Below are 17,933 nucleotides of genomic sequence, written 5' to 3' on the forward strand. Positions count from 1 at the left end.
GTCTTATGCTTCATCGCCGACACTCGCTATACAAATCTAGGTCACGGCGACACGCGCCATACAAATCTAGGTCAAGTCCGAATACGTCTACGTCACATTCTCAGAATGAGAACTAGTGACAAGTAAGATTTTGTGTTATTAGAATTATTTTTGTCTACTGCAGTAGCACCGTTGTAATATTATTGTAATTAAATAATTATCATAAAACTTGATGTTTTATGGATGTTCAGAAACACTTAGAAAACAAATATTTGCATTTTTAATATATCAGACAATACTGGTAACTAGGTTAAAGAGAGTTGTAATGTTATTATTCCGGAACTGAGATACAAAGTAAGATATATATATACAACGTGAACACTTACTTTGATATTCGCCTTGGAAGGTTTCTACGATGAACTGATTTACAGCCTCTGTACCAATGGTGACAAGACAACCATTTCTGGATCGACATATCTCCTGATTTAAGAAAAAATATGTTGCTTTACTGAATGTTTAATGTGAAAAGCGAAGAATCAGGAATCAGAAATAATGCCGATAACGTGAATTTCTGAGCGGAAAATCAATATGTCTATGCTGATTAGTTATGATTACTTACATAATATAGTGCGGCCTACGCACATCCATTAGTACTAAAAACATGCTTAGATACGGTATAGAGACAAAGATGAATTAAAACTTTTATACAGCTCTTTTTCTATAGACTTTAGTGTTAACGTTTTGGAGTATATCATTAAAATTCTTGAATTCAAATTGGCAATTATAGTTTATAACAAAAGTTTAGGGTCTCATATAACACTTTAAAAAATGTTGGATCCTTCAGCTCTTTTGGAGTATATCATTAAAATTCTTGAATTCAAATTGGCAATTATGGTTTATAACAAAAGTTTAGGGTCTCATATAACACTTGGATCCTTCAGCTCAAACTTTTCCCAGGGAAGCCATTTTGAAAATGGGTGAAATTCGCAGTAAAAATTTCTCATAAATCTGAATTTTGTATCTGTTAATTATTATGACCTGAACGTTTGAAAAAAAATCAATCGGACTTACAAAAATTGTATCAACATTACCTATGGAAAGTTACCTATCAGGTTACATATTTTGGAACTTTATAATATACTGGCCAATCAGTGGCTGCCAAACATATTATCCCTGGAAAAAGGAAAATTCGTTTCGGTGTGAAAGCTCAAGTTCCCTTGGGCCGGTCAAATATAATGCAGAACACTGTTATCACAAGTTCTTGCTTGGGATTGTTCTTCATGTCCGAAGGTCAAAGGTCAAGGTCACTGTTAATAAAAATTAAAAAATTGTTTCATTTTGATAACTCAAGTTCCTTTTCATTCATTTGCTTCTAAGGGGTTGTTTTTGACTGGTCCAAAGGTCAATTTCAAGGTTACTGTTACTATAAATTAAAAATCTGTTTCCATGCAATAACTCTTGTAATCACATAACTTTCTTTGCAGGCGACAAATCCACTTCCGTGGAATTCTTGTTTTTTTTTGTTTTTTTTTTTGCTTTTTCCCCATTTGTGTTCAAGTCCTACTTACAATGTCTCCATTCCTGTGATTCTAAAATTGAGGCTTTAACATGTTTCAAAGCAGATTTTTGTTGGATGACACTATGTATCCTGAAAAAGAGCATTCTATACATAGTGTTTTTTTTGTTTTGTTTTTTTACTAACGGTTGATCACGGTGGTCAAACAGTGAGACCAGCTATGACGCTGTGTAATAGGAAGCTATTCAATCGTACCTGATACATTGATATATAATGACATACCCTTGCGTCTACCCATGTCTGCAAGTCACCACTAAAGTAATAGCATTTGTTTCCAAACATAACGTCGCCGTTGGGGCAAGTTCGAGGGACTGAAAGTAAATATCAAAGTCTCATAAATTTTTTTTTCAGAAGTTGAGTATCATTGGTTGCATAGTGATATATGTATCAGCAAGATATTTTGATATGACTATACTCCTTGTAGGTGTTTCAACAAAAAAACTTGAAAATAATTTTCTTCGTTATTATTCTTTTTATTATTATTACTTTCTGGGGTGAGGGTGGGCGTACTTCGTTATCCAATAATGTGTCAGTAAGATTTAAAAACCCTAATGAGGGGAATGTCGTAATGCACTCTGGGACATATTGGCACAGGGTATTTTCCACCAATATAAAACACCTCAGATACAAGCTTCTCTTACACTTAGATGTTCAAATATAAATGTATGTTAAATTAAAACTATATCAGAATAAAACTGTTAATCATGTGCATATAATAATTGCTTACATTCTATGCAAACATTTGAACCCGCTTTCAGATCAACACAAACTTCACCTGGCCCACACGTTGCACAAGAACCTTTTTCGTTATACTGAAAGAAATTATTAAGGAATAATGAATTGTTTATAGCTTGAATCGAGAGAAATCATGTCATATACAATAACGTAATAACAAAGATATAACCATCTACTGTGGCTTTACAAGATTCACTATACACCTAAATGCTTTAGCAGTAACGTAACTTTGAAATACGGTTTCATTGTTATGGCGGTATTTTTTGCTGTTTCTATACAAACAGATGCAGATTCTTGGATGAAAAGGCATATACGCAACGCTCCATCACAACGGTATCTGCTTCTGGTTAGTATCTTTTGAAAAAAACATATATAAGCACCTACTCCTACTAGACAAACAAGCTTCTGAACCAAGGTCAAGGGCTGATTGAAATGTTGCGAGTCTCATATTGAAGAATTTGAATTTTGTATTACTTTTCAACATAATTCCCTTCAGTATCTATACACTTTTGCCAGCGGTGTTAAAGGGCTTCACTGCCACTTTTATAAAACTCCCTTTCTTGACTGTTCAGAACGTCATCCACTGCATGTATGACGTCATCATCAGACTGAAAATGGGTGCCTGAAATAACTCTTTTCAGTTTTGGAAATAGATCAAAGTCTAATAGTGCGAGATCAGGTGAATAAGGCGGATGCTCAATCAATTTATAGCCACAATCGTGAATGGCGGCCATGGCAATGACTAATAGAATCTTTCCCTACCTTGAGGGTGTAACAGAGAAATCTCAACCTGAGGGGGAGATTCTTGAATGTCCAACCCGAGGCTTGCCGAGGGTTTGGACATTCAAGAATCTCCCCCCGAAGGTTGAGATTTCTTTGTTACACCCTCAAGGTAGGGAATGATTATTTTTCTCCCACCTCTTTTCTTTATGTGTTTTCCCATCGGCGATCTCCGTCTGTTTGTAAACAAGTACACATGTCAAAAAAACCGCGGGAAATATGCACACATTTCCATTCATCCATTTCACGTGGGGTGACGTCACTCACTCATCACTGTTCGACTTGGAGTAAATCACACGAGGTCGCTTTGAAATCGACTTTGTGTTGTCATTATGGCTGTGGAAATGGATGTTAAATGTTCCCCCACTGATTGTGGATCCATAAAACACCGATCTTGTGACATCGGACGGAGTTGGGCACAATGAAATGCTGTTGTGCGATCTTTTTACTTGTGACAGTTAAACAATTTTGTCGCGATCGGTGCAGGTAGGTGCACTTGTGCTGTCAGTTTCAGTTGTAGGCCTACAGTTGGGGGATTCATTTGTATTTGAAAGAATGGCAGACATTTTTTGTTTTTGGAAACTGTTCAGTTGTCTGTAGTTGTTTAGAGACTGGGGATTTTTGTATCATTGTGTACACAATTTGTTTGTTGACGTAGCAGACGACGTAATGTAAACAAAAAAAGTAGTTCCGGTAGTACTTCCGGTGAAGAAAGTGAGCGCGTGCAATCTGTCACACCCTAGGGTATGACAGATTGCACGCGCTAAAAAAAGACAGAGAAATCTTGTACACTCAAAACGGGAGACAAATCAGTGAAAGGTGGGAGAAAAACTTGTGAACAGGAGCATGTTCCTGATGAAATAGTACACCTTTAGTTAGCTTTCCGCGGCGCTTACATTTAATATATGTTCCTGTAACTGCCTCAGAAGTGAAGTATAGTACAGTATGTGTCATTGATCGTCCTTTTTGGAGATAATCTATCAGCAGAATACCATCTGCACCGCCGAAAACGAGGCCATAACCTTCCCAGCTGATGGAACAGTCTTTGCCTTCTTTGGTGAGGGAGAGCCAGGGTGCTTCCATTGTTTGGCCTCTGGGGTAAAATGATGGACCTATGTTTCATCTATTAGGACAAATCTCTGAAGAAAGTTAGCAGGATTTTCCTAAAAAGGTTCAGATTAGCACGCTATAATGTGCGCCTGATGTGCGTCTGATCATCTTTCAGAAGTCTTGGTATCCGTCGGGGCGAAAGCTTTCTCATTGCAAGATCCTCGGTCAGAATGGAATGCACTCTTTCCTGTAAAATGCTAACTCTACTGGCTATTTATCTTTCTGTGACTCGTGTAATATAACAATTCCTGAACTTTATAGACCATTTCTGGGGTTGCAACATTGACATGTCTTCTAGGACGGGGGGTCATCTTCAAGGCTCTGTCAGCGGCGCTTAAATTCCGCCATCCACCTTTTCACTGTAGCATGTGAAGGGACATCTTTTCTATGTGTTGCTACCATATCATAATGGATATCCTTAGTTAAACTTTTTTATGTAAATATTGGATCACTGCTATTTCACCGATTTTGTCCATTTTGCAAATGCCGCTTGTATTGTTTTCTTTAAAGTGCTACCTCGTCGATATAAACTAACGAAATAAGGCCAGTCCTTGGCTACACAGCCCTATATAGTTAGAGAAATGTAGGACTTAAAAAGAACATCCTTGAGTACCTCCTTCAATATGAGGCTCACAATATATCGATCATCCCTCGTACGTTACTAAAGTTTGTGTGCATTTGATATTTTAGTCCGATTGAACTTGAATTCAAAGTGAATAGCAGCTCCCTACTTCAGACTTGTCAGGTGTTTCACCTTGTTAACCTAGTAGGAGTAGGGGCTAATACTTTTTTCTATCAATACTCACCAGAAGCGGACACTCAGGGCTCTTACATGCACTAAATAAAAATAAATCGCAAAATAATCAAATTGAAAATCCTGATTTTTCGCCACATTTTCAGTTGCAGTGCTGTTGTTTCGTTTCCTGGTAGTGTGATTCTTATTTTAGAATAAGCTATATATATCTAAGAATGACTTAAAGGGACATCACGGTAAACCAATTTTTATTTTGTATTTTTTCATATTATTGGGTATATCTTTTAAACAAATATCCTTATGAACAATAACCATTCGAATTTGATTAAATACGGACATAAAATACATCAATTATTAATTATAAAAAGGTTATCACAATTCGATGATCAATAGTCTGAATATGCTAATTTTGTGACATATACGATAAAATGGCTTCCAATGTGAATCGACTGCGGTTGAAAACGAAAACAGCTTCCGCAATGAAGAGAATAATAGGAAAATGGGTCAAACACAATCCTAGAATTAAACTGGGGAAGCAGTACAATACAGTTTAAACATGAAAACAGTAGTAATACGGATGCTGCTCGTATTCTGCTTGATTGTTTGATAGTAGGTCATGACAATCTCGGTAATATTTACACAAACTCAGTAATATTTACACAAAGTCGGTAATAGTTACACAAACTCAGTAATATTTATACAGTCTGTACCAGTACATCGCTACTGTCACTATACTATGTACAGTGTTTACACTTATTTGCACATAAATATGTACCGAACATGTAATTTAACATTTAAAACACTGTATAATATTGTTATCCAACTAACCCAGATGGAATATTTGTGTTGCCTCGATTTCAAAACAGTCACGTGATGATTTAAAAATAATTTCCGCGCTAAATTTAGAGGGGTATTCCCAGGCTGGACATAGGGATCGACTGTGAACATTGGGACAGCACAGAAACATAACTGGAAAGGAATAAAACATGTACATTCAATGAAAATAACAACGTTTTACCGTGATGTCCCTTTAATCCCAGAATTGGCTCCTAAATCTTGTCACGTTGTGACTGCCCGTCTACATTTCCTCGTGATATTTAAATTTTCCTTTGTTCTTGTCAACAGACAAATTAATTGTGTTATATTGTAAAGTTTGGTACGGTTTGAAATTGTCGCCAGATTTATGGAACATAAGAAAATTGTAAAATGTTGGTTGTTCGATGAATATGTTGTATAGCTGCAGTATGAAATTGAATCCCTGGTGGGTAATCTAAACGCTCGCTACACTGATCTCTGCAGAAAATGTGGGGACATACAGTAAAATCACATAAATATTCAATCTAAATATACAATATTATTACACTTTACTTGGAAATATTAGGGGAAAAAAAATAATACCATCACTGCTGTTATCATAAGTGATGATAAGAAATCGTATTTCACTAGGTTTTTGGTACGTTTGTCATTGGTGCTATTTGCCTTAATAAAATTCGTCAATGCGTCGGCTTGGATTCTAATGAACTGGAGGAAGAATAAAAGGTTATTTCACTGATCTGTGCACCATACTTTGAATTTTCAAACCAAATACACATTTGACAACATTTTTTGGAGGAAATAAAGGCAATAATAATAATAATGATAACAAATAACGCCGGAGATGGAAATGCGCTACACAGCATGAAATGTCGATGTCTGATGTTGTCAGATTTCATGTAAAACAGAGTACAGCGTCCAATGTTTAGATATGGATTACCAATTAAAAAAAAAAAAATTTAAAAAAAAAAACGGAATTTAAGTTTTTTTTTAAGACAAATATTGTAGATATCATTGAATGGTTACCCATTAAGTATACGAGAAACAATTGAAAATACTGTGTATATATATATAAAACACCACACCTACCTGTAAGCTGGTATTGTCAAAGCGATTGGATTCCGGGTTCTTCATTAATTTACAAGACAATTGGATTCTGTTGTAGACGATGTTGATACAGTCCGTTAGTTTTGTGCATGTCTTCACACATTGTTGATAACCAATCGGACTCAATTCTTCAATGATATCTTCAGAGTAAGCGTAGTCTTCATTTTTCTCGATGTGCTGACAAGATTCGTTTTTGATACCACAGCAACTAAAAACAATCGCCAAAAAGCAAAGACATTGAAATGATCTCATTTTCTAAGATATATCAAAAAACGAAATGCATGTACGTTTCCGCGATAGCAATTGTGCAATATACACATCAACCTAATACATTTGTATGTATGTATATATATATATACTATAGGTAAAACTTCTATCGATTGGTGTAAGAATACATACCACAAAGATTTCTATGTTGCCTTAGAGCCAACGCCCCTGTGGGCGTGGTCGGTACACCTCCGTTTCTGTGCTTGCGGAATTTCTCCAGTTTTTCGTCCATTCAGCTGGAGTTTCGAATATGTTAATGCATAACGTTTAGATTGTTTATATTCCATTGGCTTTGATAATCAAAAGTTAACGTGTTACTTTCTTTCAGGAAAATTGTGTTTAAATTGAAATATCGAAATTACACGAATAATGATATTGGCAAGCATGTTTTCATTTAAAAGATATAAAGCTTCAAATATTTTTATTGTCGCCAAGTATAGGTGTGCGAGGTCTTTTTACTACTTCAGTCACCAGTTGCAGATTTAAAGCGCTTGCGTCGTCTAGGTTTGTTTTCATTTTTTTTAAATGTTGGATACAGCTCCTTGCAAATACTTCTATGGGTGTTATAAGTGGGAACACTACGGAATAAATGGACACCGCTCCTTACAAATACTTGTATAGGTTTTATAAGGGTGGACACTGGACACAGTTCCTTACAATTATTTATATGGGTGTTATAAAGGGGGGGGGGGGGGGGGGGGGGGGGGGGCACTCTGGAGTAACTGGACACAGCTCCTTACAAATGGCTTGTGGGATAGCATAGCATATAGTATTAGCCAACCAGGCTCATTTTTCATCAACATTCATTTACTTACAGTAAATTCCATATGAATACCCTAATTAAATCAGTTTTTCCTTGAATCCAATAGTGCTTTCCTATGCGAAAATGAGGGAAATTCACATGTTTAAAGAACAGAACTAAGTTCTTTCCATGAAAACGAGAGATTTGATGAAAGTCTTAAAAATCATAAGAGGGGAAATCCTGATTTGATGTTAAACTTCGTCACACAACAAAAACAACGACGGCAAAATACCAAGAAAAAAAGTATAAAAAAATATCTTTTTTTTTTTTTTTTTTAATTTTTTTTTTCAAACTTCGGTCATTCTGAAGCTTCGTTTATCTAGATCCGCCTGTGTTCATTTAGTTTAAACATTATTTTATTCAACAAGACACAATAACATTACATATACAGAAAATTGAAAATGGGATGGGAAAACAAGCTTAAAGCTTATATATTAATTCCTTTCCCAATTTTAGGAACGTTTGATAAGGAAGACGCCTATCTAGAACTGGATTGACAATCACAAATCAAGTGTCTGCTATTACTTTTTCCAATACATTGACCGAACCAGTTCATTACCACATATTGATTCCTCCCTGGTCATAAAACATGTTAAACAATGAACCAGTCCTCTGTGGTTAACATACTATTGTATTTTTAATTATAACATGTTGATATATGGATGATGAAGGAAACTCGTTGGTAAACATCAATCAATTTAATTTCGGAGACGATAAAGATATATGATGAAAGTCCCGATATAATCCTCTATCCAATTTATTTTAACCGAAATAATAATTATCTTTCCGGATTCGGTGATCAGCAGATATAAACACCAAGGAATTGACACAAAATCTCGAATAAAGATTTACAGATACAAATTCATCCTCTATCAGACTTCTTATCCAACCAATATGGTTTTAGATAAGTACCAACGATGTATGTATGTTATAATCGACGTCATCAATTGTATTTTAAATTGATATTTTGTAGATCTAGAGTCAACATCCAATTAAATCAAACAACTTGGAAATCCTGAACTCCCAGTTACTTTCATCGACAGCGGAAGTATTTTACCATCCTAAGAAACACATATCTTTGCTGAATAATTTGGCTTTGCTTGAAATAGTTTAAATACTGCTTCATCATCGTATCAATCTCCTTCTTGAGGAAACAGAAAAAGTTTCCGAAAAGCACTTGCTAAAAATGGTATCCCTTTTACCTGGATTTGACACAGGTCTCCAGACCCCAACGTAAGCATGACACACTGTAGTTTCAATTATTTATCTAAATCAAAATATGAGAATATCGTCATTTTATTTTGTAAAAGGAAGCAGTAATGAAAAAACAAGTAACCTCTCGCTCTCAATCAAACATCCTACCACTAGTCTAAAGGGAAATTCCGGTTAGACTGTACCAGTATACTACTAGACTAAAGGGAAATTCCCGCTAGACTGTGCTAGTATACCACTAGGCTAAAGGGAAATTCCCGCTAGACTGTGCTATTATACCGCTAGTCTAAAGGGATAGTCCAGCTAGACTGTGCTATTATACCGCTATTCTAAAGGGAAATTCCCGCTAGACTGAACCAGTATACCACTAGGCTAAAGGGAAATTCCGGCTAGACTGTGCTAGTATATCACTAGTCTATAAGGAAATTCCCGCTAGACTGTGCTAGCATACCACTAGGCTAAAGGGAAATTCCAGCTAGACTATGCTATTATACCGCTAGTCTAAAGGGAAATTCCCGCTAGACTGTGCTAGTATATCACTAGTCTAAAGGGAAAGTCCAGCTAGACTGTGCTATTATACCGCTAGTCTAAAGGGAAATTCCCGCTAGACTGTGCTATTATACCGCTAGTCTATCAGGAAATTCCAGCTAGACTGAACCAGTATATCACTAGTCTAAAGGGAAATTCCAGCTAGACTGTGCTATTATTCCGCTAGTCTAAAGGGAAAATCCAGCTAGACTGTGCTATTATACCGCTAGTCTAAAGGGAAATTCCCGCTAGACGGTGCTGGAATACCACTAGTCTAAAGGGAAATTCCCGCTCGACTGAACCAGTATACCACTAGGCTAAAGGTAAATTCCGGCTAGACTGTGCTAGTATACTACTAGTCTTTAAGGAAATTCCCGCTAGACTGTGCTAGTAAACCACTAGTCTATAAGGAAATTCCCGCTAGACGGTGAAAGTATACCACTAGTCTATAAGGAGATTCCTGCTAGGCTGTGCTAGTATACCACTAGTCTATAAGGAAATTCATGCTAGGCTGTGCTAGTTTACCACTAGGCTAAAGGGAAATTCCCGCTAGACTGTGCTAATATACCACTAGTCTAAAGGGAAATTCCCGCTAGACTGTGCTAGTATTCGTTAGTTTAAAGGGAAATTCCCGCTAGACTGTACCAGTATACCACTAGGCTAAAGGTAAATTCCGGCTAGACTATGCTTGTATACCACTAGTCTAAAGGGAAATTCCAGCTAGACTGTGCTATTATACCGCTAGTCTAAAGGGAAAGTCCAGCTACACTGTGCTATTATACCGCTAGTCTAAAGGGAAATTCCCGCTAGACTGTGCTGGAATACCACTAGTCTAAAGGGAAATTCCCGCTAGACTGTGCTGGAATACCACTAGTCTAAAGGGAAATTCCCGCTAGACTGAACCAGTATACCACTAGTCTATCAGGAAATTCCAGCTAGACTGTGCTATTATACCGCTAGTCTAAAGGGAAAATCCCGCTAGACTGTGCTAGTAAACCACTAGTCTATAAGGAAATTCCCGCTAGACTGTGTAAGTATACCACTAGTCTATAAGGAAATTCCTGCTAGGCTGTGCTAGTATATCACTAGTCTATAAGGAAATCCATGCTAGGCTGTGCTAGTATACCACTAGGCTAAAGGGAAATTCCCGCTAGACTGTGCTAATATACCACTAGTCTAAAGGGAAAATCCCGCTAGACTGTGCAAGTATACCACTAGTCTATCAGGAAATTCCTGCTAGGCTGTGCTAGTATATCACTAGTCTATAAGGAAATCCATGCTAGGCTGTGCTAGTATACCACTAGGCTAAAGGGATATTCCCGCTAGACTGAACCAGTATACCACTAGTCTATCAGGAAATTCCAGCTAGACTGTGCTATTATACCGCTAGTCTAAAGGGAAAATCCAGCTAGACTGTGCTATTATACCGCTAGTCTAAAGGGAAATTCCCGCTAGACTGAACCAGTATACCACTAGTCTATCAGGAAATTCCAGCTAGACTGTGCTATTATACCGCTAGTATAAAGGGAAAAACCAGCTAGACTGTGCTATTATACCGCTAGTCTAAAGGGAAATTCCCGCTAGACTGAACCAGTATACCACTAGTCTAAAAGGGAAATTCCCGCTAGACTGTGCTAGTATACCACTAGTCTATAAGGAAATTCCGGCTAGACTGTGCTAGTATACCACTAGTCTATAAGGAAATTCCCGCTAGACTGTGCTATTATACCGCTAGTCTAAAGGGAAAATCCAGCTAGACTGTGCTTTTATACCGCTAGTCTAAAGGGAAATTCCCGCTAGACTGTGCTATTATACCGCTAGTCTAAAGGGAAATTCCCGCTAGACTGTGCTAGTATACCACTAGTCTATCAGGAAATTCCGGCTAGACTGTGCTAGTATACCACTAGTCTATAAGGAAATTCCCGCTAGACTGTGCTATTATACCGCTAGTCTAAAGGGAAAATCCAGCTAGACAGTGCTTTTATACCGCTAGTCTAAAGGGAAATTCCCGCTAGACTGTGCTGGAATACCACTAGTCTAAAGGGAAATTCCCGCTCGACTGAACCAGTATACCACTAGGCTAAAGGTAAATTCCGGCTAGACTGTGCTAGTATATCACTAGTCTATAAGGAAATTCCCGCTAGACTGTGCTAGCAAACCACTAGTCTATAAGGAAATTCCCGCTAGACTGTGCTAGTATACCACTAGGCTAAAGGGAAATTCCCGCTAGACTGTGCTAATATACCACTAGTCTAAAGGGAAATTCCCGCTAGACTGTGCTAGTATTCGTTAGTTTAAAGGGAAATTCCCGCTAGACTGTACCAGTATACCACTAGGCTAAAGGGAAATTCCAGCTAGACTGTGCTATTATACCGCTAGTCTAAAGGGAAAGTCCAGCTACACTGTGCTATTATACCGCTAGTCTAAAGGGAAATTCCCGCTAGACTGTGCCGGAATACCACTAGTCTAAAGGGAAATTCCCGCTAGACTGTGCTGGAATACCACTAGTCTAAAGGGAAATTCCCGCTAGACTGAACCAGTATACCACTAGTCTATCAGGAAATTCCAGCTAGACTGTGCTATTATACCGCTAGTCTAAAGGGAAATTCCCGCTAGACTGTGCTGGAATACCACTAGTCTAAAGGGAAAATCCAGCTAGACTGTGCTTTTATACCGCTAGTCTAAAGGGAAATTCCCGCTAGACTGTGCTGGAATACCACTAGTCTAAAGGGAAATTCCCGCTAGACTGAACCAGTATACCACTAGGCTAAAGGTAAATTCCGGCTAGACTGTGCTAGTATACCACTAGTCTATAAGGAAATTCCCGCTAGACTGTGCTAGTAAACCACTAGTCTATAAGGAAATTCCCGCTAGACTGTGCAAGTATACCACTAGTCTATAAGGAAATTCCTGCTAGGCTGTGCTAGTATATCACTAGTCTATAAGGAAATCCATGCTAGGCTGTGCTAGTATACCACTAGGCTAAAGGGAAATTCCCGCTAGACTGTGCTAATATACCACTAGTCTTAAGGGAAATTCCCGCTAGACTGTGCAAGTATACCACTAGTTTATAAGGAAATTCCTGCTAGGCTGTGCTAGTATATCACTAGTCTATAAGGAAATCCATGCTAGGCTGTGCTAGTATACCACTAGGCTAAAGGGAAATTCCCGCAAGACTATGCTTGTATACCACTAGTCTAAAGGGAAATTCCAGCTAGACTGTGCTATTATACCGCTAGTCTAAAGGGAAAGTCCAGCTAGACTGTGCTGGAATACCACTAGTCTAAAGGGAAATTATCGCTCGACTGAACCAGTATACCACTAGGCTAAAGGTAAATTCCGGCTAGACTGTGCTAGTATATCACTAGTCTATAAGGAAATTCCCGCTAGACTGTGCTAGCAAACCACTAGTCTATAAGGAAATTCCCGCTAGACTGTGCTAGTATACCACTAGGCTAAAGGGAAATTCCCGCTAGACTGTGCTAATATACCACTAGTCTAAAGGGAAATTCCCGCTAGACTGTGCTAGTATACCGCTAGTCTAAAGGGAAATTCCCGCTAGACTGAACCAGTATACCACTAGTCTAAAAGGGAAATTCCCGCTAGACTGTGCTAGTATACCACTAGTCTATAAGGAAATTACGGCTAGACTGTGCTAGTATACCACTAGTCTATAAGGAAATTCCCGCTAGACTGTGCTATTATACCGCTAGTCTAAAGGGAAAGTCCATCTAGACTGTGCTATTATACCGATAGTCTAAAGGGAAAATCCCGCTAGACTGTGCTTTTATACCGCTAGTCTAAAGGGAAATTCCCGCTAGACTGTGCTGGAATACCACTAGTCTAAAGGGAAATTCCCGCTCGACTGAACCAGTATACCACTAGGCTAAAGGTAAATTCCGGCTAGACTGTGCTAGTATATCACTAGTCTATAAGGAAATTCCCGCTAGAATGTGCTAGCAAACCACTAGTCTATAAGGAAATTCCCGCTAGACTGTGCTAGTATACCACTAGGCTAAAGGGAAATTCCCGCTAGACTGTGCTAATATACCACTAGTCTAAAGGGAAATTCCCGCTAGACTGTGCTAGTATTCGTTAGTTTAAAGGGAAATTCCCGCTAGACTGTACCAGTATACCACTAGGCTAAAGGTAAATTCCGGCTAGACTATGCTTGTATACCACTAGTCTAAAGGGAAATTCCAGCTAGACTGTGCTATTATACCGCTAGTCTAAAGGGAAAGTCCAGCTAGACTGTGCTATTATACCGCTAGTCTAAAGGGAAAGTCCAGCTAGACTGTGCTATTATACCGCTAGTCTAAAGGGAAATTCCCGCTAGACTGTGCTGGAATACCACTAGTCTAAAAGGGAAATTCCCGCTAGACTGAACCAGTATACCACTAGTCTATAAGGGAAATTCCGGCTAGACTGTGCTAGTATACCACTAGTCTATAAGGAAATTCCCGCTAGACTGTGCTATTATACCGCTAGTCTAAAGGGAAAATCCAGCTAGACAGTGCTTTTATACCGCTAGTCTAAAGGGAAATTCCCGCTAGACTGTGCTGGAATACCACTAGTCTAAAGGGAAATTCCCGCTCGACTGAACCAGTATACCACTAGGCTAAAGGTAAATTCCGGCTAGACTGTGCTAGTATATCACTAGTCTATAAGGAAATTCCCGCTAGACTGTGCTAGCAAACCACTAGTCTATAAGGAAATTCCCGCTAGACTGTGCTAGTATACCACTAGGCTAAAGGGAAATTCCCGCTAGACTGTGCTAATATACCACTAGTCTAAAGGGAAATTCCCGCTAGACTGTGCTAGTATTCGTTAGTTTAAAGGGAAATTCCCGCTAGACTGTACCAGTATACCACTAGGCTAAAGGGAAATTCCAGCTAGACTGTGCTATTATACCGCTAGTCTAAAGGGAAAGTCCAGCTACACTGTGCTATTATACCGCTAGTCTAAAGGGAAATTCCCGCTAGACTGTGCCGGAATACCACTAGTCTAAAGGGAAATTCCCGCTAGACTGTGCTGGAATACCACTAGTCTAAAGGGAAATTCCCGCTAGACTGAACCAGTATACCACTAGTCTATCAGGAAATTCCAGCTAGACTGTGCTATTATACCGCTAGTCTAAAGGGAAATTCCCGCTAGACTGTGCTGGAATACCACTAGTCTAAAGGGAAAATCCAGCTAGACTGTGCTTTTATACCGCTAGTCTAAAGGGAAATTCCCGCTAGACTGTGCTGGAATACCACTAGTCTAAAGGGAAATTCCCGCTAGACTGAACCAGTATACCACTAGGCTAAAGGTAAATTCCGGCTAGACTGTGCTAGTATACCACTAGTCTATAAGGAAATTCCCGCTAGACTGTGCTAGTAAACCACTAGTCTATAAGGAAATTCCCGCTAGACTGTGCAAGTATACCACTAGTCTATAAGGAAATTCCTGCTAGGCTGTGCTAGTATATCACTAGTCTATAAGGAAATCCATGCTAGGCTGTGCTAGTATACCACTAGGCTAAAGGGAAATTCCCGCTAGACTGTGCTAATATACCACTAGTCTTAAGGGAAATTCCCGCTAGACTGTGCAAGTATACCACTAGTTTATAAGGAAATTCCTGCTAGGCTGTGCTAGTATATCACTAGTCTATAAGGAAATCCATGCTAGGCTGTGCTAGTATACCACTAGGCTAAAGGGATATTCCCGCAAGACTATGCTTGTATACCACTAGTCTAAAGGGAAATTCCAGCTAGACTGTGCTATTATACCGCTAGTCTAAAGGGAAAGTCCAGCTAGACTGTGCTGGAATACCACTAGTCTAAAGGGAAATTATCGCTCGACTGAACCAGTATACCACTAGGCTAAAGGTAAATTCCGGCTAGACTGTGCTAGTATATCACTAGTCTATAAGGAAATTCCCGCTAGACTGTGCTAGCAAACCACTAGTCTATAAGGAAATTCCCGCTAGACTGTGCTAGTATACCACTAGGCTAAAGGGAAATTCCCGCTAGACTGTGCTAATATACCACTAGTCTAAAGGGAAATTCCCGCTAGACTGTGCTAGTATACCGCTAGTCTAAAGGGAAATTCCCGCTAGACTGAACCAGTATACCACTAGTCTAAAAGGGAAATTCCCGCTAGACTGTGCTAGTATACCACTAGTCTATAAGGAAATTACGGCTAGACTGTGCTAGTATACCACTAGTCTATAAGGAAATTCCCGCTAGACTGTGCTATTATACCGCTAGTCTAAAGGGAAAGTCCATCTAGACTGTGCTATTATACCGATAGTCTAAAGGGAAAATCCCGCTAGACTGTGCTTTTATACCGCTAGTCTAAAGGGAAATTCCCGCTAGACTGTGCTGGAATACCACTAGTCTAAAGGGAAATTCCCGCTCGACTGAACCAGTATACCACTAGGCTAAAGGTAAATTCCGGCTAGACTGTGCTAGTATATCACTAGTCTATAAGGAAATTCCCGCTAGAATGTGCTAGCAAACCACTAGTCTATAAGGAAATTCCCGCTAGACTGTGCTAGTATACCACTAGGCTAAAGGGAAATTCCCGCTAGACTGTGCTAATATACCACTAGTCTAAAGGGAAATTCCCGCTAGACTGTGCTAGTATTCGTTAGTTGAAAGGGAAATTCCCGCTAGACTGTACCAGTATACCACTAGGCTAAAGGTAAATTCCGGCTAGACTATGCTTGTATACCACTAGTCTAAAGGGAAATTCCAGCTAGACTGTGCTATTATACCGCTAGTCTAAAGGGAAAGTCCAGCTAGACTGTGCTATTATACCGCTAGTCTAAAGGGAAAGTCCAGCTAGACTGTGCTATTATACCGCTAGTCTAAAGGGAAATTCCCGCTAGACTGTGCTGGAATACCACTAGTCTAAAAGGGAAATTCCCGCTAGACTGAACCAGTATACCACTAGTCTATAAGGGAAATTCCGGCTAGACTGTGCTAGTATACCACTAGTCTATTAGGAAATTCCGGCTAGACTGTGCTAGTATACCACTAGGCTAAAGGGAAATTCCCGCTAGACTGTGCTAATATACCACTAGTCTAAAGGGAAATTCCCGCTAGACTGTGCTAGTATTCGTTAGTTTAAAGGGAAATTCCCGCTAGACTGTACCAGTATACCACTAGGCTAAAGGTAAATTCCGGCTAGACTATGCCTGTATACCACTAGTCTAAAGGGAAATTCCAGCTAGACTGTGCTATTATACCGCTAGTCTAAAGGGAAATTCCTGCTAGACTGTGCTAGTATTCGTTAGTTTAAAGGGAAATTCCCGCTAGACTGTACCAGTATACCACTAGGCTAAAGGTAAATTCCTGCTAGACTATGCCTGTATACCACTAGTCTAAAGGGAAATTCCGGCTAGACTGTGCTATTATACCGCTAGTCTAAAGGGAAATTCCTGCTAGACTATGCTAGTAAACTGACCTTATACTCTGTACTTCTACAATTTAAAATATATTCTGTATCTTGAATATATTGCGGTGTGAGAATTTTTTATTTTTTTTTATTTTTTATTTTTTAAATACAATATGATCTCCAATCTCCAGTATTTAGCTCCATATTTTCAGAAGAAAAGTCACAAACAGTTTGATCTTCAGTAAAATTTACTCTCATAATTTAAGTTAAATAAATAATAGAAACTAAAATGTATTTTAAATCTGTGTTCACAGGAAGAAAATATAACACCGGATCTTCTAAAAGGTATCCTGAATATTTAAATGTCTGAAATTAAGGTCTAGCTAGTTTGTTATTCTGAATGTGACTAAAAAGATGAGCAGCTTTTATTAATCAAGTCTATTATTGCGTAAGCTACAATTGTTTGCAGGTGTGTCATGACTTTTCGAACACTATAGGATGTCAACCAGGAAAGTATATATTAGATTGTTAGATATACATACTGCACACAATTTATTTTTTGTCTAGAATTTCAATAGTTCTAATAAAATTTCGCCAGATTGTTTAAAGTAGGAAGTTCCATCTCCCACTGGTTTCAAATACATTTGTGACCTAATTATTTCAGGTAGAAAGTTCCAAATCATTCAGGCCTTGTTTCAAGTAGAATGTTCGGTCTCCAACTGGTTCCCAATACATTCAGACCTTGTATAAGGTAGAAAGTTCTGTCTCACACTGGTTCCTTATACATTCAGGCCTTGTTTCCAGTAAAAGTTTCGTCTCCCACTCATTCCCAATACATTCAGACCTTGTTTCCAGTAAAAGTGTCGTCTCCCACTCATTCCCAATAC

This window comes from Pecten maximus, chromosome 2 (genome assembly GCF_902652985.1).
Source record: "Pecten maximus chromosome 2, xPecMax1.1, whole genome shotgun sequence".
Taxonomy (NCBI): Eukaryota; Metazoa; Mollusca; class Bivalvia; order Pectinida; family Pectinidae; genus Pecten; species Pecten maximus.